The sequence below is a fragment of the Myotis brandtii genome, unplaced genomic scaffold (assembly GCF_000412655.1).
Source record: "Myotis brandtii unplaced genomic scaffold, ASM41265v1 scaffold384, whole genome shotgun sequence".
NCBI classification, from domain to species: domain Eukaryota; kingdom Metazoa; phylum Chordata; class Mammalia; order Chiroptera; family Vespertilionidae; genus Myotis; species Myotis brandtii.
This window is the reverse complement of record NW_005364745.1, coordinates 4,034,851-4,058,705: the sequence shown is the minus strand read 5'-3', so window position 1 is coordinate 4,058,705 and position 23,855 is coordinate 4,034,851. Positions and strand designations below refer to the sequence as shown.

Here is a 23,855-nt window from a genome sequence, read left to right as displayed (position 1 = left end):
CAAAGTGGGTCTTAGGGGTTCATGGAGGGTAACACAAGCAGTCCTTGGGCCACTTGTCCTACTAAAAATAGAAGCATCGCCAGAGACATTGGCAAGATGCCAATGACCCTGAGCTCAGAGTTCAGGGAAGAATTCTTCAGTTAGATGTGCTTGAAGTCAAGGGTGAATGACATGATTCTAATGAGAGGCCATAGTATTTAGTGTTTAAAAGTTTAGGCTCAGACCACCACTTTCTGATGGACTTTGAACAAGCAAGTTACTCTATTACCTTGGTTTCTGCATTTCTAAAATAGAGGAAATAATAGTGTATACCTCACAGAAGTGTCATATAGATGAGAGAGTTGTATATGTAAAGTACTTAGAACAACCAGGGTCTAGGCAGAGAAGCCAAACCCTGGGAATCTGTTTTCAAATATGTCATAAGTGCTGAAAGGTTCAACAGGGGACCATGAAGCAATGCAGAGATTAGGAAGAACAGGAAGTCTCTACCAGCCCATCCCCACCCCCAACAGGATTAGAAGGGAAAGGAAAGAGGTAGTTTTAACAGAGCCCATGACCTAGATCTTTCTGTAAAGAAACAAACAAAAACTGGAACCATGAGAAAGACATAGCCACCTCTGGAGATCCCACTGGAAACATATAAACATGGGAGATACAGCCTGGCTCCCGCCCTCCAGTCTTCTGCCAGTGCCTCCACATGTGAAACTTGTAGGAGCCAATTAGGGAGGGAGTCTGGGGAATGTAGTTACAGTTAGTTGGGAAAGGGCCAGCGGAGGAAATAGATCTGATACTATATGGACAATGACTGGCAGGTCGTTCGGTAATGGTTAGTAACCGTTATTATGTTTTACATTTGACCTAGGTTGGTGATGGGGAATTACCTGGGAACGCTGTACTATCCCTGCAGCCTCTGTGTAACTGTAAAACTGTCCTAAAGTAAAAAGTTTATTAGAAAATATTCTGGAACTCTGACATGTAATCGGTTCAATATTATTAGAAACTATTGTCATTAGCAGTGGAATCAATCATGGGAAAGGAAGCAAAAAAAAAAGTATTTCCACTGCTCTGCTCACCAATCCATTCAACACACACCAGTCCACTCATGCCCTTACTTCCATCTAAGAATGATGTCAGCTTCAGTAGACATATTTGCTCACCATACGATTCCCACTTAGTGAGCCCTGACAATAAGCTGAGTGCTACAGGAATTATCTCAACTGATACTCAAAACCCTTATGAGATTTGTACGATCATTATCCCAACTATACAGATGGGAAGCAGGAAACTCAGAGAGGTTAAACAGAAACTTCAGGAGGCTGAGTAATTTGCCTAAGGACTGCAGCTAATAAGTGGAAAATGTGGAGCCCAAGCAGTATGTTGTTAGCACCTAAACGCTCAACAGCCTGCTAACCTGTCTCCTACACGTGTGGATACGCCTGCCCCCACATACACAAGCACACTTCATTCTTCATGCTTCTCCCTCTTTCTACTACAGTCAGGACAAACATGCTGCTCAACCACTTCCTTTCTATCTGCAAATACTCAGATAAATGCAAAATAAAAAGCATCAGATGATCCCACTACCCTGGGCCTTGCCCAGGCCCTCAGTGCTGTGACTCAAGGCCGTATCCCTGTTATTAAATATGCTATGAGGTAACATTTGAACTTGACCGAGTTCACTCCTATTGTTTTCCTTTGAGGAATATACTGAAAGCAACACTTCCCTCTGGATGAAAATAATTCAGTGGCAGCGCCATTGTGTCAGCCTCTTTTTCACACCGGCACTTCCCAGTCCTCTAACTCCCAGAAACAAAAACAATGAGGAGGAAGCCTTATTTCCTTTAGACGGCAAGTCTCTAGTCCAGCTCACTTTCTTCATGTGAACTAGAGCAGCAGGTACTGGAGTGAGGGATCCTGTGCAGCAACAGCACCTTCCAGTGTTTGTAAATCTAAAGCCATCTCGTTTTCTTTCCGTCACTAGGACATAAGCCAGTCCCTGCCATGCCGGCTGACTCACTCAGCGGCCCCCGGGTGGCTGGACTGTCTCCGTTCAGAGCTGGGTGCTGAGTGCCTTTGTCTGGGCCTGCAGCATAAATAGAACAAAGGGAACATTTTTCCTGAGAGAAAACCTTGAAAACCAAGGAATGATAACCTTTTCTCACACTGAGGGGAGGGTGGGGAGTGGTAAAACAGCAAACAAACCCATGTCCTTCCTTGGGTTTTCCTGTCTTCAAAGGGATTCAGGGCCAAACGAATTCCTTCCCAGGCACTGCCAGACAATGTTACAATTACCCAGCAAACTCCTCGTGCAACAAGACAGCCAGTTCTTAGTTTGCTTCCCTTAGACAACAAACACCCTAACCTGGGACCTCTCCCCTCCTCTAGTCAACTACAAGAAACCCAGGAGAGTTCGGAGAACGCAGAGAGCCACATGTGCATCCTCTAGGGTCACTCTCACCTGACAAGGGGTGGCCTCGGAGACAGAAGCATCTGTCCCGGAGGGAGGAGGGCGCACAGGGAACAGTAGTTCTCCCATTGTATTCAGCAGGTGCCACATTCTCCTCCTGCCCCGCTGCAGCCTTCCCTCAGAAATGCTCGCCCCACTCAGCCATGGCCTCCCGTAGCCAGCAAGTGGCACCGTCCCATGGGCACCTCTGTGAGCTTGTGTTTCATTCTCCACTCAGCTCACCCAGAGCCCTTTGCTTTCCCGTTGCCTCACACAGCACCCTCAGCCTTGCAGCACTGCTTGGGCTGACCACGTAGGTGCCTCTCACTAGGCTGTAAACAGGCGGTTCTGTGCTCCTCCCCACACAGGCCCTGGCATCTTGCTCAAAAGTCCTGTTGAACCAAAAACTTCCAATGCATTCATAGCCTTTCTCATCTAATATGTCCATAAGTTCTTCATGAACCAGACACTGCTATTTTTTTGTAAGCATCTCTCATTGGTATGCACTCCCTTTGTCCCATATGCCAACACATATACACACACACACACACAGACACTCACTCTCTCTCTCACACACACAGCCATACCTGTGGTGTAAGCAGTTATCCACCAATGAATTAATAAATATTTCATGAGATATGCTCAGTAAGACTCCTGCTCTGTTGCTCATCAATATATATTATCTTTCTGGTCTCTACGCATTTGTGCATTTAAATAATTAAGAGAGCAAGAACAACAACAACAAAATCAAGCAGAGAAGATAAAGACTACTCCAGCCTTATACCTGGGATTCTAGAAAGTAACCCTAATATTACTTCCATATAAGAATAAATGAATACAAATAAATATTCCAACCAGGTCTTTGATAGAAAAGAAATTGAGTAAAAAAATATCCTTTAATTCAGTTAATTATATCTCTTAGAAATGTAGCTGTTCAAACCTCAAGTCCCTCTTCTTATAGGTACTGCCGTCTTTGGTTGTAGTTTATATAAATGACATCATTTTAGAAAGTAGATAGCTTTGGAAATGCTAGGATTTTATAAAAACAAGTATATTGTAACACTAACTGTCTACTCACAGTTTCAACACACACACACACACACACAGTTTGGTCCTGAACCAATTTATTTGCTCTGTAGCCGGACTCAAAAGCTGGCAGATCCAACTGATTTAGAAAGCATGTTCACCTCCTCAGCCTCAGATGTACTCAATCAATTAAAAATGCCAAGGCTCTTCTGCCCCAAGTTAAAAACATAGAGATCGGAGGCTGAGCGCCTGCCCCGCCTAGCACGGGCTGGGCACTTCTATGTCCTACAACTCTCCAGATGGTTCACTCAGTGGATAGAGCGTCAGCCGCCAGACTGAAGGGTCCCAGGCCCTGGTCCAGGTGTGTGCAGGAGGCAACCAATCGATGTGTCTCTCTCACATCGATGTTTCTCTCTGTCTCTCCCTCTCCCTTCCACTCTCTCTAAAAATCAATGGACAAATATCCTCAGGTGAGAATTAACAAAAATACAAAACTCTGCAGATGCACCTGTGCCACTTTTCATGACAAAGGCAGGAGACTGAGCAAGCCTGTCTAGCAGGGCAGGGGTGGCAACCTGGATTCCCTTTGCTTCTGACCTTGGTCTAGCTGGCAGGCTGCCTTCTCTGTGACCATCTGCTTGTGTAGGCTTTTCAATAACCCTCTTGATAAGGCTGCTAAAAGGTTTCAGCCAAGAACATATATAAAATTTTAATGGACCATTTTTAATAATGTTTTAATTTAAAAAACTACTCTAGATACAGGAGTTACGGAATTTCTGATTTGAAAATAAGCAAATACTTTGTTTGTTTCCTAGCACCCTCTGTCTCATAACAGCTCCCTACTGCCAACAGAAAATGATCACACAGGACCAAATCCATCCATCCTCAAGTAACAGACATTGGCAGGCGCAGGGCATTCTGAGACTATTTGTCAGACTTTGGCTGATTCACACTGGCTGTTCCAGAGATAAAACAACTCCACAATCACTAAGATGGGCTCTGAATCCTGTCACGTAGACAGACAGACAGACAGGCAGGCAGGCAGAAATGGGTGAGAATAGTAGGACAAAGAATGAGAAAAATAGTTCAAAATTCAATGGAAAAAAGAAACACACACCCAGGATAGATGTATATATCTTCTCCACTTACTCAAATTACCTTAAATTGTCCACTTTTACTATCTCATGAGGTCACAGTATAATGTAGATTCCACGGGTCCAGCAGAAGTATAGAGTTTGACTATTTTTTTTTAAACATATTTTATTGATTTTCCACAGAGAAGAAGAGAGAGGGACAGAGAGATAGAAACATCGATGAGAGAGAAACACCGATCAGCTGCTTCCTGCACACATCCTCCTGGGGATGTGCCCGCAACCAAGGTATATGCCCCTGACCGGAATCAAACCTGGGACCTTTCAGTCCGCAGGCCGATGCTCTATCCACTGAGCCAAACCGGTTAGGGCAAGTTTGACTATTTTTTATAAGACTTTGAAAAACTATCTGTGGAATTTATCCTAATAAATGTGACATATTAAGAGGCAGGAAAAATAATACAAATTTAAACTTTAGAGCTCACAATCCCTTAAATTTATATAGTTTCAAATTATTTTATTAATGTGCTTTCCAATGAGTGCTTTTATTATGATCTAGTCTTAAGATTATAATAAATCACATTTGGGCAAATTAAGAGTATGTCTCCAGATTGGTCGCTGATTATGTGTGAACTGGTTTAATGTTTGTGGTGCACCACACTAGATGGGGAAATCAGTCCACTTCATCCATCAAACGTATTCATTTCTTCCTCTTTGCATTAGATCACCAGTAGTTTAGCTGTCTGTCTATTTTGCCACTTGGTTAGAAGAGGAAAAAAAAAGAATATTTAAATGCAAAAGAGTTTGAAAGGTATTACATGAAAGGCTACTCCTGTTTATAATGAGACTCTGCTCGAAGAGAGAGAGCCTAGGGTGGCTGGTCTCTTTACTGGTGTCTGATCGTGGTCTAGGTCACAGCCTGTTTCCAGGATATCTCAACAGCCATTTAGGTGATGGTTAGATTAGGACTCTTAATCCACTCCATAAAAACATGCTTGACCTAACCCCATACCTAGAGTGTTCATCTTTCGCCATTTCTATCATTTCCACTAAATACAACAGTCACCTCCTCTAAGTACTCCAGGTCTCTGCTCCAGGCCCTGCCTCTTTAGATGTGGATGCTGCTGCACTCCCTCTGCAGCTGTCTCTTTGCTATTAATCCCTGGCCCTCTATGAAAGAGGGCATTTCCTACAGAACCCTAGTGTCCTTCCCTGGCAACCAGAACACCCTGAAGTGAGTTTATGATCTCCTCCTTCCAGGAAATTAATCCTTTCTAAGTTCTCGATGCAGAAATGAGGCCCCGCATGTGTTTTCCCTAGCCAATTTTCTTTCGCATGTTCTGATTCTTTTGTGTGACTAGGCAGTCCTAGTAGGTAGATAGTTCCTAAAGCCGATCAATTATACTCTTAGTCATTCTTATTTCATTTTCTAGGCAGAGTTTCTGAAATGGCCATGCAGGCAGGACTATACTATTCTTCTCATTCTGCTTCTACTTTTTCCTCCTCTCACATGACAGCTTCTCTTGCTGTCCCTAAAAGGATAAGTTCCCTTCTGTGCAACTTGATTTACTTCCTGTTACAGATTGAAAGTTTGTGTCCTCAAAGATTAGTGATGACATTTGGAGGGTTGGAGAGAATTAGGTTTGATAAGGTCATGAGGATGGGTCTACACAGTGGGATTAGCGTCCTCATGAGGAGGGCAGGATCCCTGACCTCACTCTCTCTCTCAGTGCACACAGGGAAGAGGAGATATGTCCACACGGGCAGATGGCAGCAGCCTAGAGAAGATGCCTCAGAATGAAACTACTGGCTGGCACTGTGACCTTGTTCTTCCTGGCCCCCCAGAACTGTGAGAAATAATTTTTTTTCAAGTGCCACTAAATGATAAAATGTTGCCCAAAAGATGGGATGGTTCTGCCATAAATTTCTGTTTAAGCCACTGCATCGATGGTATTGTTACGGCACTCTGAGCAGACTCGGACACTCCATCACTCTCTCCACTGAGCACTCCCTGAATGCCTGCTTCACTGCCTCATCACCACTGACAACTGGAGGACTGACTCTCTTTGCCCAGGGAGCTGTGTATTAGAGGACAAAGGAGAGAAGACTCTGACATCACCTTTTACCTGTTACTGGACATTCTAGTTGAACAGTTTTCGTTGCTTTGGTGTGTAAGTCCTCGCACAGGAAGGTGTGTGGCACTTAATCATCCCGTTGTTCTGACTGACACCAACCCAAGGCCGCAGAGGCCAGTTTCAGACTCATCTCCTCCAAGGAACGTTCCCTGATGGTTCCTTCCCTTTTCTAAACTTTTCTGGCATTACTGTCGGCACCAAATGACTTAGACATTTAACAAGCTTGTGTGTTCTCTCCTCCTCCTGGAATTTCCCGCAGTCCTGTGCTCCCTTCTGCACTGAAGTGTTCCTTTCAGTCAGTTGCTGATCTACCATGACCCACTTAGACATTTAACAAGCTTGTGTGTTCTCTCCTCCTGGAATTCCCCGCAGTCCTGTGCTCCCTTCTGCACTTCTGCACTGAAGTGTTCCTTTCAGTCAATGGCTGATCTACCATGACCACTCTGGCATGTTCTTCTATCCTTACGCCGTGCCTACATACAGATATTCCTACAACCTTCTGTTTCTGGCCCCTTCAATTTACCAAAGATATTTTAATGTCTCAGCATTTCTTTAATTTCCTCAGTACCTTGCTGACCTCTGCAAGCTAAGGGACTTTTGTACCATCCCTTGAACTAGGCTATTGACTTTGATTTTACATAGTTTCTCTCTAAGAGAATTAGTAAGATCAGTCCGAGCTTCCCAAGAGACTTTAACATGGTGTCTGATTACCTAAGTTATTTCTCTCCTTTTATTTTTTAAAGAATGAGAATGTGGGAACAAAGAATAGCAAGGGTTCTCTGGAGTGCATCGTGCCTACCCAGACGTGAGAAAACAAAGAGAGGAAGGCTCAGGAGCCAAACGCCTCTCGCACCATTGTCCGTGCGCCCTCCCTGGAGCTGGTGAGGTGGGTAAACCAGCAGTCACTCTTCCCAGGCCTATTATTCCGACAACCTGTTTCTCCTGAATGTGTGCGTTTGGGTTTACCTGGGCTTCAGGAGTAGCGACAGTTTTCTGAATAGGCTTTGGGAAGGTGGGATGGCAAACCATTACTTGTTTTTATCATCACCATTTATTTTGCTCTGTAGGATCGTTTTGCTAGGCTCCACCCTATAACACGAGAATGAGGAAGAGGCATTTCTCCCCTTGAATGTGAAGTCCCGCATGTGCCAAATCATACAATAAAATACACACATAGCATCCAATAGATGTCTGTGAAATCTTCATTTGTTAAACAAATACTTTCCATGCATGTGAAGAGACAGCCATGCTAATCAGGAGGGCACACCTGTGCATGAAACAAGTAGATGCCCATTACCAGGCTCGGAAGTCTCAGTATCAAGTGTGCACCAAATCCTCAGCCATTCATTTCCTAAATGTCTCCTTTATCAAATACATGCTGAACAGTACATGAGTTACTATGAGTCATAAAAAACACAAGATATGGTCCTCAATCTTAGAAAAATTATAAAGAAACTTTATAACTTCACAGAGGGACAAGATATACCCGAGTTGTGCTGTATAGAAGTAATGTCTGACAAAATTGTTATCGAGGGTAAAAAATGCAGGACAGAAACAAAGGAATGTCAAGATGTGCTATATTGCCTCCCAGCTCTGAATTGCATTCGGCTGAGGAGGGAGCAGAGTGAACCTAAGGATGGCAGTGCTTAGCCCGGGATGCACGCAGTAGAGGATTACCTTCCTGCTTCTGTTTGCCTCTGCTTAGCCGAGATTGCATTCCCAAAGCTTGTTTCACTTTCCCATGGGGAGAGGGCATGGAAAACATATCAAGGATCTGAGGAAAGCTAATTAGGTGTTTGACATTAGCTGATGATTTGCTGTTCATAGTTCGCATTTTTATGACACTTTATAAATTCACAGGCATTGTTGGTCCTCTTTTTTTAAAATATATTTTATTGATTTTTTTTACAGAGAGGAAGGGAGAGAGATAGAGCGTTAGAAACATCAATGAGAGAGAAACATCGATCAGCTGCCTCCTGCACACCTCCTACTGGAGATGTGCCCACAACCAAGGTACATGTCCTTGACCAGAATTGAACCTGGGACCTTTCAGTCCACAGGCCTACGCTCTATCCACTGAGCCAAACCGGTTAGGGCAATTATTGGTCCTCTTAACAACCCTTTAAGGGAGACAATATAGGTATGATCCAATTTTATACATCAAGAAAATAAAGGGACAGAGAAATGATCTGACTGGTCTATGAACCTGGATGTATCTGTTAGGATCCTGACGGGAAACGGCTGGCACAGCTAAAGGGTCTGACTGAAGGGCTGGAATAAGAGGCCAACAAGGGACAGGAAAGCACTCGGGGAAGATAGGGCAGGAAGCCCACAGCTTTCTCTTGGCCTCAAGAACAGAGAGCAAGGTTCCCAGCTCTGGTGAGAGCCACCACTGCGGAAGAGGAGCTACCAGCCCTGTGACAAAGTGGGGGAAAACCCGTGAAGACATGCTCTGATCCCTTCTCTTCTCACCCTCCACTCACACGTCAGGGCCTCCCATTGACCAAAGTCAGTCAGAAGCCAGATCGTCAAGATCCTTGATGGTGCAACCAAAAGAGGTCACCTTCTTAGGCACAGAACTGGGCAGAGGGGCGTGAGTGGATCTGAGGAGGTGGACAGGAGCAGCATAGTGAATAAAAGATACCTAATTTGTGTCTACAAATTCAATGCTGTTTTCCCCATAGGTACTAATCAGATACACGTGCCCAGAAGGGTTCACTGCAGTTATCTCTTCTGTAGGTGGAGTGAAGCCTCTGCATTGCCTGGTGGCTATCCTGGGAGCCTTTCTACTTGGACAACAGTCACACTTTGTAACTGTTTACCACCCTCTTTAGTACATGGGTACATCTGCATCTCTCCAAACTAGATGCAACCCCCGGAGGTCATACTGTCGAGTTTCAGTATAATGCTAAGCCCTACAAAGTCCTATCCAAACAGCAACAACAACTGAAAAAGATGATGGAAGTGGTTGGGTGCTGTAGGGGACAAACACTGCCAGAAAAGCAGCTCATGCCTCCAGGGGGCATGCGATCGATCTTACTAGTAAAAATTTCCTCTGGGAGGATCCAAAATGAAATCAGACAGAATGAGGTCCATTTCACATATTACTCAAGAGAATGATCTTTTTTCAGGATTGCAGAAGCAGATTTGGAACCCAACACTTTGAGTTCTATTGGCGTCCACGGCACAATGTCATTTGCTCAGTTAATCTTTTGCTTAAGTCCCTGCTCATCACTTCCACTCTGGTCTGAGTATCCCTTAAATTGAACGCCATCCTTTCCAAGTATTAGTTCAAAGATCCCTAGAAAGAGTCTAAAGAAAATCCCCGAGAAGCTATCACCTTAGTAGGAATTGAGTTTACCTCAGTACTTTCCTCCTTTGATTAGAAAACTTTAAACTACAGAAAGAAAGTACATGAAATGCTTTTAACAATTAAAAAACAAGTAATTAGCTTGGCCATGTTAGCTCAGTGTCAACTGATGAACCAGTAGGCTATGGTTCAATTCCTGGTCAGGGCATATGCCTGGGTTGTGGGCTCGGTCCCCAGTAGGGGCTGTGCAGGAGGCAGCCAATCAATGATTCTCATCTTTGGTGTTTCTATCTCTTGCTCCCTCTCCCTTCCTCTCTGAAATCAATAAAAATATATTTAAAAATAAATAAATAAAAACAAGTAGTTACAATACCATAAGCCTTTGGAAAGAAAAGTGGAGAAAGACACTCCAGGATTGAGGAAGAGGATGCAGAAGAAGGCGGTGGGTGGGGGTGTGTGTGCAGTTATTGAAAATAAACGTTCTCATTTACTTCCTAGGGGTGGCCCTTTGTGGGCAGAGCCCACTTCTGACTGACCTCACCCAGCGGGCTGGCATTTGCGCCCACTGAAACCTGGTCGAACGGTCACCAAGTGGGCCACCTTCCCCACAGAGCATGTTGGCTTCTGTTTCTTAAAGGAATCCATCCAGCTTCTTTAAAAAAGATTTCCTCTAAGATTAAGCGAACTAACTACACTTCCTTCCACTGCTGAAGCCCAGGCTTTGGCTTATCCACTGTCATTTCCTAGTGTTTGTTTTCTTTTTCCCCAGAACAATGAGGGTGACAGTGAGTTCTGGCTAAAGGGCTCCAACACCTGAAATACTCTTTGCCAATTACACCGCTTGGCAGGCTACAAAGGAGTACAGATGCAGTCTTTCATTAAAGAGGAAATTTAAAGGATACCAAGAGTATCCAGTGAAAACAATTAAGGAATTAAATAAATAAAACTGTTCAACTTTATAATGACTCAGACACAATAATATAATTGGCCTTCTGTGACCTGTTTGCCAATTAGGGCAGAGTCACGGCTCCTGGAATAGAAGAGGGGCTTGGTCAGTACCCTGACGAGTGAGTTGTTTTTAAGGAGAACAGAGTAGCACGCAGGGCACTTGGCCATAGGCCGCAGGTAGACTTCTCCCAGAAAGAGGGCTTTTCCCTGTGGCTTTTCTTCTGCTTGAGTCAGATTTCACTGACATGCAAGATAAAACACTGCAAGCTAGCAACCCACACATCTTCCTGACTGAACTCCTGGATCCAGCTTTAACCCAGGGAAGATCTTCATGAAACAACTGTTAGTCTATATTTCGGTGAAAGATGAGCTAATTTGGTGTAGCCCAGTTTATTCTGTCATGAGGGTCTTCAATTATCCAACACTCCCTCTGTCAGTTCCCCTCCACCTCAAAGGATGTGGCTATCTCAAGGACCTAACGATGATGGCAAGAACTCTCTTCAACAATGTTTTTCTATTTTAAAAATAATACAGTTACATTACCGAAAAATCGCACACTCATTTATAAGTACCTAACATGCTTTATACCTGCATTCTTTCACTTGGTGGGCATTCAATTAAATGTCTTGGTTTTTTTATATTTCACTATCAATTAATTAACTCTCAGGTCAGGCACTGTGTTAGGTACAGTCTCATGTGTTATCTCCTAAATTCATCACAATCCTGAGTAGGTGATATCACCTCTCAGAGAACTTGTCATATACATGAGGGAGGTATTATTACGATGCAGGCCCATTCTATACAAATACAACTAAATCCAATCAGATATTTAAAAATCACTAGTATCCTTGAAAAATTTCTTTGCAAGTTTCTTAATCAAATAGTCACAGCTTCACCTTTGCATCATTTTTTTTTAAAACGTTTTTTTCTGAAAGCCAAGCAAATCCATTCCAGAGCACACCTGCTCCTGGGGGAAATCTTGTAAAATGCTGCAGGCTCCTGGAAGACTAAAAGGCATGATGAGATGATTTGGCCCAAACTCATCGCCTGTAATGAGAGCAAACTAATACCCACAGCCCTCTGACACTGAAATGCTGATGTCACTTACATATGATGGCCCAGCGTTCTTCTTTCACCTCAGAAAGCGGGAGGTACATCTGTGCTTTGCCAGTTTTAACAAAGCAAGTGCAAAGACTATAGATGAGCAAAGTCCAGGATATTTGAAGATTAATGGGAGAGGGATTCTCAAGTGCATTTTACAAGCAAAAAAAAAAGTGAATATCAAAACTAAAATTACAGGGATGCATCATACTAAGGTAGTCAAGGCCATAGATGAAATAAATTGGCAGACGTGAAAATGCATTATGGTGATGCCACTGCCAGTATTCCCCCTAAGATTTTATAATCTTCCAATCATTGTACAGGGACCAGATCAAATCAGCCACAGTGAAGTCTCCATTTAGGTCGACACCATTGCCTGGTAATTTGGATCACTCACCTGGTTATCTTCTGAGATCTGTCTGGACCGTTATATTACTTGGATCTCAGTCATTTCTCATTTAAATTAGAGAAGGTACGATTTGGGTTTTCAGAAATTTGAGAAAAACCCATCCAGGTTATACTCTCCTACTTAATAGAAAATTACCTAATTTTTTTACTATTTCCTTTCCCCAAATGACTTTGTAGGCAGTGAAAGCTTCTGCCTACTTTTCAGGTCTACCTTTTATATGTTTGTAGATCTGGCGTCTTCACAAATCCCTATAAATAAAGTGTAACTTTTAAACATTTTGGTTCAGACTTGGGGCAGGATACACTCCATTCACTCATAACAGAACAATTTAAACCTTCGCCCAGGATACTTGTGGATATGAGGCCTACAGATTTTGGCAATGCAGGCATATTCTTCAGTGTCTCTTTAAATCTTCCTTAATGTATAAATGACATTTAAAAGTCCCTTTTTCACTGCAGTTGGCAGAGTACCTAAGACCATAACAAGTTGCTTCCCCAGTAAATGTCATTTTCCCTTAACCACAGGGCTGTAATTCAAAAACTGTAGATTTTTAAGAAGAAAAGTCCGAAGAAAAAAATAACTCTGGGAATGAAGCCTAGGATTTCCCATCTATGAAAAAAGGGGGTTGTAACAGAGTAAACAGACACCTGTTGGAGCTGGAGACCGAGGCTCAAATCCAAGTGCAAACACTCACTGGCTTTGTAATCTCAGGTAAGTTCTTTGTACCTCAGTCCCTATTATGAAATGTAGGTAAAATAACAGGTAGGTGTATTTGTTTTCTATTGCTGTGTATTGCTACAAACTTCGTTTCTGTGAATATCTAAACTGAACTGTGTGGCATAAAACAACACAAATGTGTTATGTCGAGTCCTCTGTGGGTCAGAAGCCCCGCACACTGGTGCCTGTATGGACTTGCCCCGTGTCTCACGGGTTGCTACAAACTTCGTTTCTGTGAATATCTAAACTGAAATGTGTGGCATAAAACAACACAAACGTGTTCTCTCTCGGCCTCTGTGGGTCAGAAGCCCCGCACACTGTGGTGCCTGTATGGACTTGCCCCGGGTCTCACGGAGCTGAAATCAAGGTGTCGGCTGGGCACCTACTCATCTGGGGTCTTGACTCGGGAAAGATCTGCTTCTAAGCTCCTTTGGGCCGTTTCCTTGTGACTGTCTGACTGAGGTTCCCCCTCGCTGTGGACGGTAATGGAGGCCCTTCTCAGTGTCTGGAGGCTGCCTGCTGTTCCCGCGCACCGCCCCATCAGCATGGCAGCCTCTCCCTCAGGGCCGGCAGAGAACTCCTCTCCCACTTGGAGTTTCCTCTTTCAGGCCCCATCCTGTTAGAGGCTCACCTGATTAGGGCAGGCCCATGGGGGTAGCCTCTCTTTTGATGAACTCAAAGGGAAATGATTAGGGGCGTTAATGAGATCTATGACATTCTTTCACCTTGTAAAGTGATCACAGAGTGATAGCCTTCATGTGAGTAAGTCCTGTTCACACTCGTGTGTGTGTGTGTGTGTGTGTGTGTGTGTGTGTGTGTGTAGGGGGGGCAGATCATGGAGGGTATATACACAAAAGGGCAGGAATCTCGGGGTACATTTTAGAATTCTAAGACAAGCTTGCAGGATCCTTTGGGAGGATTAAGCAAACTACATTTAACTGAGTAAAACATTTCGTGCCTCACTAGGGGACAAGTGCTATGCACATTTTTACCATTAATATTTGCTACAGGTTGGATTTCCTAGGAGGAGACACTGGGTCTAAATGACCTGCCCCATCGCTGTGTTCCTGCGCTGGAAGCTGGGGTGAAGGCCAGGCCTCTGCTGATCTGTTCGCGTCTTTCCTCTTCCTGCTGCATCCCTGGTGGCATCTGGCCCAGGATGACCTTCCTGAAGATGCTTCTCCCTACAGCTGTTTCTTCTGCTTCTCAAGCAGCTGTATCGGAACCGAGAGCACCTCCTCACCGGCACCTTAAGTCAACAGGTAGCAAATTCCTCTTTAAAGGGCCACTGCCGGGGGGGACTCTGGCATTTAGTCCTGTGCGTGGGGTGGAAGAAGGGGGTCATGCCGATGCCCAGGCTGCAGGCTTTGTCTGCATAAATCACTAAAGATGTGCAGTGTCCCCTTAGAAGGGCTGGCCACCCTCAGCCAGGATCAGATAGTATTTAGAAGAACCTGTAGTTATAAATCACAGGTTCAGCCTCTAGGCTGGCCAGTTCCCTCAAATAAATGTACAGAGCTCCCACAGTCAGTCTGGGAAGGAAATTCTCTACCCTGGATCTAGCTACCTTCAGGAGCGTATTCTGCATGCCGACAGCTGAAATATGCCCAGTGATGCACCAGGTCTCCCCTGCACATACCTCAGCAGGATGTCTGTAAATAGAAACTTAAAAATAATAATCCCTTCTTGCCCCGCTGCTCTCTTCCTCATGGAGTCACGGATACGCTGGAAGACTGATGTGTTACGCACTGATATGGGATGCCAGCCCTGTGATGTCTGAGATGTGGGTGTGTTTTTCAGGCGTGGATTTCCAGCACCAGTGGCATACAACATGCATGGGGGGAAGAGGGCATGGGGCAGTGGATGAATTCTAGCAGCCTCACGTCTCTATGGTAAGAGATTTTGAAGTCAGTGCTACTGAGTACCCTCTACCATGTGTACTAGTTTGCTGGGGCTGCCATAACAGAGGGCCACAGACTGGGGGGCTTAAACAACAGACATGCATGTTCCCACGGCTCTGGAGACTAGGGGTCCAAGATCAAGGTGTCTGCAGGGTTGGTTTCTTCTGAGACTTGTAGAAGTCTTAGCTTGGAGATAGCTATTTTTCTCTGTCTTCACGTGGTCTTCCCTCTGTATGTGTCTGTGTCCTAATGTCCTCTTCTTCTAAGAACAACAGTCATATTGAACGAGGGCCCAGCCTGATGACCTCCTTTTACATTAATTACCTCTGTAAAGGTCCTGTCTGCAAATGCAATCACATTCTGAGGTACTGGGACTTAGTACTAGATCGCCTCCATCTACCTTTTTTACTCCTCCTTTATATTCTACACTAGAGGCCCGATGCATGAAATTCATGCAAGAGTGGGCCTTCGCAGTCCCAGCTGCCTTGGCCCTCACAGCCCCGGCTTCATCCGGAATGTTGTCCGGAAGGTCTGGACAGTCATTCCACTGTTCAGCTGTTCAGTCAATTTGCATATTACACTTTTATTATTATAGGTTCTTTACTCCCCCGCTCAGGTCATGCTGCCAAATAGTCTAGAACAATGAAAACATTTTTCTGTATAAACATTGGGGAATTTTTTTTGAAACTAGGAGAAACCAGGAAGATCAGCTAACCTAATCAGCATGTTTATCATGGGGAAAAGGAGTCCCAGAGAACCAAAATACACACACAAAGTTGAGTCCTAAATTAGTGGGGGCTAGAATCAGAATACATATGGCTAGTCTCCTTGCCAATATGCCAGGTGGCTTCCAATTTTCACTGTTTAATGTTTTCAAATTGTACACAAGGTGGGGCAAAAGTAGGCTTACATTTGTTAATAGGGAAAATGGTACAATAATTAATAATAATACAAAAATAAACTCTGTTTCACATACTCACAACTGTAAACCTACTTTTGCCCCACCTTGTATATTATTTGTATTCTCACATCTACATAAGATAAACAGCATATATTTTTATTCTTATTTAATAAGTGAGGCTCAATGGGTTTTCATAAGAAATCCTTACTAGAACTGGGATAAGAAGCCAAGCTTCTAGCTTCCAGTTCAATATTACTTGAATATTTCATATAAAATCAATATTCTTCTACTAAAAATTTGATGGGTATTGCGTTTGTGAGAGGCCTAGCATAAAACAGATGGCACCCTACAGAGGGCTTAACGACAAAGAAGTAAATGAAGGGATTTACAGAGTAGCGTTCTGAGTTAAAAGAACCAAAAAGATGGTGAGGCACCAGGGAGGAGCTGGAGTGAAAGCATGACCACACCCCTGTCAGAGGGGTGAGTGGTGGACACGGGGTCTGCAGAGCTGCCAACAATGGAGAAAGAATGGTCTCCTAGGAACAGCCACTAACAGAAGGTTGGGAAGCAGGGAGGAGGGAGGACGAGGGTAAATACCTTGAACCTCTTTTCCCCCCTGCCCTCCACTTTCTTGCAGGTGTCTCTCATTAGTCAAATCTACCCAGAAACCAGGGCATTTCCTGGTGCACAGGAAGAGAGAGACTGGATTGGGGGTGGGGTCGGGGGCAGAGAAAATACCCAGTGCAGGTCGAAGGAGCGTACAGGGACATCAAGAGGAACAGCATCTTCTTCAATCGGGCTCCGTTTGTAACTGGTGGTTAACTACTTGATGCTTTCAACAGCCTAAGAACACTTGGAGGGGTGAGCAGATGGTCTAGACCTGAGATATGCTAGAATCTTCATAATGTAACTTTCAAAAGGAAGAAGTAAATATAATACTTTTTGTTCAAATCACTCGACTGTGCTAAGATGTTTAATATGTCTCTGTTAACCAATGAAACTTGTCTTGTGTCCTCACCTGGCCTAACAGTAATGAGTCTGCCTCTTTATAGTCAACCCAGCCTACAGGTCTCCCCTGGATCCCTTTCAAAATCTGTTATAAGCACCTCATTGAGTCTGAACCTGTCCTAGAAATTAGTTAAGCCTTATTTTCATTTTAAGTTGTGTCAAATATTCCATGTCAACGTTACCCTCCCTTTAATAATAATTCTCCATCCACTCCTTCTGGCTTCATGAATGTGCCCCTATCCAGAAACATATAGTTAATGAATATGAGCATTTTTCAACCTTGGGACTATGACATTTTGAGCCAGATCATTCTTTATTGGGAGAGGGGCGCTGGCCTGTACATTGTAGTTGTTTAGCAGCATCCCTGACCTCGACCCAGGAAATGCCAGTAGCATGGCCACCGCTGTGACAAGCAAAAATCCCTTCGTGTATTGCCAGATGTGCCCTACAGGGTAAACCGTCCTTGCTTGGAAACCACCACTCTATATTCTGGAGAAAGAAAACCCACAGCCCAGATTCATCTGGCTGCACCCAACCTCTTCCAGCTGCTTTGCAACCATCATAAAGTGTTTAAAGGGGAGAAATTAATTGAACCCTGTTTTGTTTTGTCAGCCAGAAAGAGAAAAACCCACACCCAGGTGCTTGCTTAAGACCAAAAAATAAATTATGTACACCAAACCCCCCAAACTCTAAAATAAGGCTTTATGAGGTGTCAGACTGTGAACGGACTTTCCCTCGCTACAATCCCCACCAAATGGCTTTCTGTAGCTTGTACCTCAGATGTTGAGTCTGAAGGAGTCAAGGAAGAACTGAACCCTCCCCAGCCTTGAACCAAAGCCTAAAGAGCCCATCACCTGGCTGTGGAGTCTGCGCACAGACCGATCCTCGGCCGCAGGGAGGAAGTGAGGGCCTTCAAGGGATTCTTTTGAAGGTGAATGTAGTACAAGGACATTGGTGTTTGCAAAGCCTTATGAAGTTTCCCCCCCTCCAAGGGCACTGTTCCAGTTTATCTCTGTGCTGTGGGCGAGCTTCCTACCTACAGTCCTGGAGATAGCTCAGTTCCAAAACGTCTTATTTACAAGAGTTTAATTGGACAAAATACCCTGGAACAGACCTCAGCCATTCCCCTGGGGAAGGGAGGGTTTTTATTTTTGAAGCACCGACCTAAAGCCTAGAAAATTCAAGGACGAAGGAACTTTAGAGCGGTATTAGGTTAAACAGTACACTTCTCCAAGGTTTGCTGGTGGAAGAAATTACCTGGAGGTGGCAGCGTTACAAATGCACAGTGCAGGCCACACCACAACATTCGGATTCAGAGGGGCCAGGGAGCCCGGGCATCTGCATTTGCACAAGCATTTTGAGCCTGACACCGGTGGTGACCAACTGACTAGACACACTACCCTATCTAACTCTGTCATTTCACAAATGAATAAACTGAGGCCCAGAGGAGGTCCACCAGCCAATTAGACACAGAACTGAAATGCGGCCGTGAGGGCAGCTCCGGTCTTTTTCAGGCAACCATCTGCCCTGGGCACAGACACCAGAGGTGAGAAGGAGGCCGTGTAACCAAGGCTTTCCCCTCCAGAAATCCTGTTTGTGAGCTTATGCTCAATCATGGACAACTTTTTCTTCTCTGGAGACCCAGCAAATGCTCTGACACCTCTACCTAAGATGTGTGCCACTGAATATTCTCAAAGTCTGCTCAGCTGGTATCAGATGAAGTCCCTGCCCGCTTTGCTCATCTGTGCACTAGTTTAAACACGTAAGTCGGTGTGTTCTTTCTAAAGACTCTACCGGAGCCGGAGCCGTCTCAGGTGTCTGCAAAGAACTGCTGCCATCCCCTCGCAAGTACATGCCTGTTGGCTCACACAAATGAAAGAAACAAAGCTGAAGACAATAGATTTTCACATTTCAACAGACACTCTGGTGACTAACACGGGGATGTCATACTGCTCTATGTTTTCAAGTAAAGACATAAAACATGACTGCCTGCTCTAGGAACCATTTCACCCCCATTAATAAAATGTAATCAAATATTTTTAAAAAATCAATCTTCTGAGAAACTCTCTATTATGTCCCACTTTACTATAGGCAGCAGGAATTTAACGAACATTTGTGGGCCTGACAGGGCATGTGGCTACACCGCATAACTGACTTAAGAGGATCGCATTGGTCATCCCAGAAGCCCTGTCTGCGCCCGCACGCCTGAGCTGTTTGCTTAGGCAGGTGTGCACAGTCGCCTTATCCAGTGACTCCCCAGAATCTGAGATGGTATTTCCCATCTGAGCTGCAGGAAGGTCACATTTTTTTTAAAAGAAACTAATCTCCTCAGTGTTCTGTTCTCCTTGTTCCTGTTACTGGTCAAGGTACAGAAGGAAAAACAAACACGATGAGTGATACCAGCTGCTGGACAGCATGAACTTTCCTATCTAAGCATTCTCACCCCGGGGCAGAACGTGTGTTTTATTTAGACTTTGAAAAGCATTTACTGGATCGATAATGTCACAAAACAGAGACATAAGATGCTTCCAACTTCTCATTAGGTCAATTTTATTGGAAGTAGCATAGAGATAATGAAAGATGTTGAATACTGGTTGCTTTTCAAACGTGGAAATTGCTGTTGTCCACTGAGAAGTAAGTGTGGTGAGAAAGCTGTTTTCAGTTCATAAATGTGGTTATTATTTCATATTTTTATAGAACCCTAAATGCACAAGGTGCTGACAATATCTGAAGTGGGGCCAAGCAAATCACATTTCTGGTCCAAAGCACGCAGAGTCCATACACAGACCCAATCCATACCAAACCAGTAACTCAAAATAAACATGGCACAGCTCAGGGCCATTGCAACAGGAGGGCCGTAGGAGGGTAAATGGTTTTAAGGTGAAGAAAAGAAGAGATACCCCTAAAGTACAATAAAGTACTTTTTTAAAACCCTCTGAATAGGCCCTAGAGTCTCCACATGAGTTGTCCAAACCAGCATTTTCTTTAAGAAGCCTTTCACCCCCCACTTTCCTGGCAGGAAAAAACACAGCTACACCAAGACAATGAGTTAGATGTCAAGTGTGCACATACTAACACATTTTGGTGTGATGGTATTGCTCCCTAGACACAGAGCTACTCCATCCTCATCGGTTCTTAAACTGAAAGCTGGAAAAAGCTCTTCTTTAGAGGCGCAAATAATGACTTTCTCCTTAAGCCAAAGGAAAAATCCCTCTAAATGGGGGAGGTTCGCCCTGACTGGTTTGGCTCAGTGGATAAGAGCGTCAGCCTACGGACTGAAGGGTCCCGGGTTCGATTCCAGTCAAGGGCATGTACCTTGGTTGCGGGCACATCCCCAGTAGGTGGTGTGCAGGAGGCAGCTGATCGATGTTTCTCTCTCATCGATGTTTCTAACTCTCTATCCCTCTCCCTTCCTCTCTTTTAAAAAAATCGATAAAATATATTTTTTTAAAAATAAAAAATAAATGGGGGAGGTTCTCTGAACCTTGTTAATAAATCAGTCCAAGAATAGAGCACTGTGTTCACAACATGATCAATCAAAAGCCACCGAATGGAAAAAGGCCTCCAGAGCAGCCCAGAGGCCTTATCACAATTGCTTCCTGCAGAGAGAGTGGGTAAACAAGCCCCATCAGAGGCTGGTCCAGGGACGTGCTTCTGGTCGCTCCAGGTATCCACATAGGAAGTAAACAGCTCAGACACAGTCCTGAGAACCGCCCGGAGGAAGTGCTGCTTCCTCTCCCTGCACTTGCTCCGTCTGCTTATCTTCACCCTCTCAGCACAGCCCTTTGCAAGCTGCCTGAGAGCCCTTGACAAAGACCATCTTTTCCCATCTGCCTCTGACCCAACACATCCCCTCCCGTCCCCAGCCAAACGAATGTGATAAGGAAATGAAGACATCAACTCCACCAACTTCCATGCAATGGATGCCCTAAAAACCTGCAGGCATCTGGCCTAATGGAAATACCCACAATACTGTGGGAGGAAATGGGCACCAAGACCAGGTAGGGTTCCAGCAGCATCCCAGCATGACTGGACTTCTCATGAGCAACCAACCAATAAACGGTTCTGGAGCTCATTAACTGCCCAGCCAACCGTTGGTGCCCACCAAGCAAACATGTAAGCTTGTTTTACGAGGAGCCCTGGATTTGTGTTACCACCTTTCAAATGATTTTAAGACACCACCATCACTGGCCTGGCCCTGACACTTCCCTCAGGCTTTTCATTCATGTGTGCCCACAGAGCATTCGTGCATCTGGCTGTGCGAGTCCTGGGAGCCAAAGAAAGCTCTTGTATGCGCTTGGTTGCCACAGCGTGGCTTTGCATGTCCCGGTTTTAATTTGTGTAAAGGTGTTCATAATGTCAGTTCTAGGTCACCTGAGTTCCACTCAACCTGAGAATTTTAATATGAAACATGAATGCTTTCAATTGGAGGTAACTAATAATTCAGGATTGTCTTGGAGAAATGGGCCAGCTCCCTGAGATAAGTGTAAAACCCATTTTTGGTTTCTAACTTGGCCTAGAGTTCTCCAACTTCTACAAAATGTTTGATACTGGATTGTCTTTCAAATGACTAAATGCTTTTATACGCACATGCTTTAACAACCACAGAAAATCTGGTTTTTTGAAAGGTACAAATTTGCTGGGTTTTTATTAGCAGAGAGGACAAATTTTTGGATATCATACTTATTTTATAATTTTTGTGCAATCCGACTCAGTAAATAATTCTTTAACAAAATTTACCAAATGATCAACCTTTACAACAAAGAAACTGAAACCAACATGATTTCTGTAGATCTCTTCAAAGGCACAGATGTAAGCATGTGCACTGCTTTCTATAGAACACTCGTATAACTGGGCAGTTTCGGGGTTATTACCTTTACCGTGTTGATCATATAAATATTATTTTTCTGTGGGTTTGCAGTGAACTAATCATATCTAACATCATATTAAGGAAGTCATTTTAGTAGCAGCTTTATTTATGGAGAAAATTTCAGCCAAAGTGTACATAGAAAAATTATTAATATTATGATTTAGTTGGAGAAGCAAAAAACACATGCTAAATGAAGTCTGAATTTCATAAATGCTACTCTATGGGGGAACAAGAAAATTCATTTGGACTGAATATTTCATTTTCCACATTGAACTGTTTAGAATTCATTCTTTTTTCTTCACCTATTGCATTAACAGAAAAATATAGGAGCCTTCCAGTGAACAAACTCTATATCCTCTTGGAGGAAAATGGAAGTAAATGGGAGTGAAATGACTGAGCAGGAATAAATAAGAGTCTCAAATGAGAACCACCACCGGAGCCTGGACAAATGCAGGTGTCCACCACAGGTCATCAGAACGACTGCAGGTGAGCAGGGCCCACTCGGAGGCCAGTCCTAAGCATACACATGATTAACTCGTAAACTACAGCTCTATTTTCTCTACTTCAACTCTTTCTTACTCTGCTCTCCATCAATAAAACAAAACCCATTCAATCAGTCAGGGTCCAACCAAGGAACTGGAATGTGGGGATACAATAGAGGACATTTTGTTACAGAGGTTGAAAGAAGGACCGAGAAGCCAAACAGGAGACTATAGGGTAACCAGGGGTTAACAAAAGCAATAAGCTAGCACCACCCTAAGCTGGAGGATCAAGTATAGAACTACAAATAAGTAACTAGATTGATTCCTTAATAACTGCTCTCAATTACCTAATGGACTCTATGTAGCCATACTTGTCTATTCCACATATCACTCCTCTACATCCCTTTCTCTCTGGTGACTATTTCATCATTTAAAGAGGAAGATGAGTTTGAATAGTGAGTGATTTATTAAATGATAAATCACTTTATCCTCAATGAACTCAAAACCTCTAATCCATGGAAGCTAACTCCCCAGAAGGACCCTGGGGCTATCACCGTCAGCGGCCCCTTCTGAAGCCTTGATAAGACAAGCCGAGGAAAGGAGCAGGTGCTGTCATTACTTTCACTCGGTTAAAATGCAGAGCAAAGGGTCACACATCTTCAACTTTTCTGCCAGGGCTTCAGAAGTTCAGACCATCACAAGTTTCTTCTACCTCGGGAAGAAATCATTTCAATCTTTCAATCTCTAAACTAACTATGTTGGCCCTTCTTCCAAGCTGTTATCCAATTTGCTGTGACTCCATACCAAGAGCAATTACCTTGTCTCCTTAACAGCACAATAGGACCTATCAACATTACAGACGTGTCAGTCAATACTCAGTATGTCAACACTCTGGTCAGCTGAAGGAGACCTTGGACAGTCAAGACATTTTTTTTATTGTTGAGAGTGTTACAGACCATCCCCACCCCATCTCCTCCCTTTTTGCTCCCCTCCACCCAGCCCCTGCCCCACCCCAGGCCTTCCCTACACTATTGTCTGTGTCCATAGGCTATGCACATCTGCATATACGTTCTTTGACTAATCTCTTCCCTTCCCGTTTCCCCCAAACTCTCACCTCTGACATCTGTCCAGTCTGTTCCATGCATCCATGCCTCTGGATCTATTTGGTTTGTCCGTTTATTTTGTTCATTGGAATCCACATATAAGCGAGATCATGGATATGTGTCTTTCTCTGACTGGCTTATTTCATTTACCATACTTTAGCATTCAATTTTAGTGTGTAAATTAAATCTGTAATGGGTTATTCCATTGCAATGCAGTTGAACAGCATGATGTTAACAACTGGATTCCAGTGAATCCAATTGGGATTTTTGCATGGTCTCCGCCCTGGAAAACCAACTTGAATTCCTGTACTCAGGCCATATTCCAAGAGACATCATAATTAGATCCCAAAAGAATACATTGCAGCTGAAGAGGATGTCCCCTGGAAAATTATATGGGGGAAAGGCTG

General features: G+C 44.0%; 1 long non-coding RNA gene across 1 annotated transcript; it reads left to right on the top strand.

The window, feature by feature from the left end:
- Positions 1 to 14,196: 14,196 nt before the first annotated feature.
- On the top strand, positions 14,197 to 19,002 carry LOC102241871. Its single transcript, XR_001363372.1, has 3 exons — positions 14,197 to 14,445; positions 14,898 to 15,075; positions 16,623 to 19,002. It is a non-coding gene; the product is annotated as an uncharacterized LOC102241871 (long non-coding RNA).
- Positions 19,003 to 23,855: the final 4,853 nt, after the last annotated feature.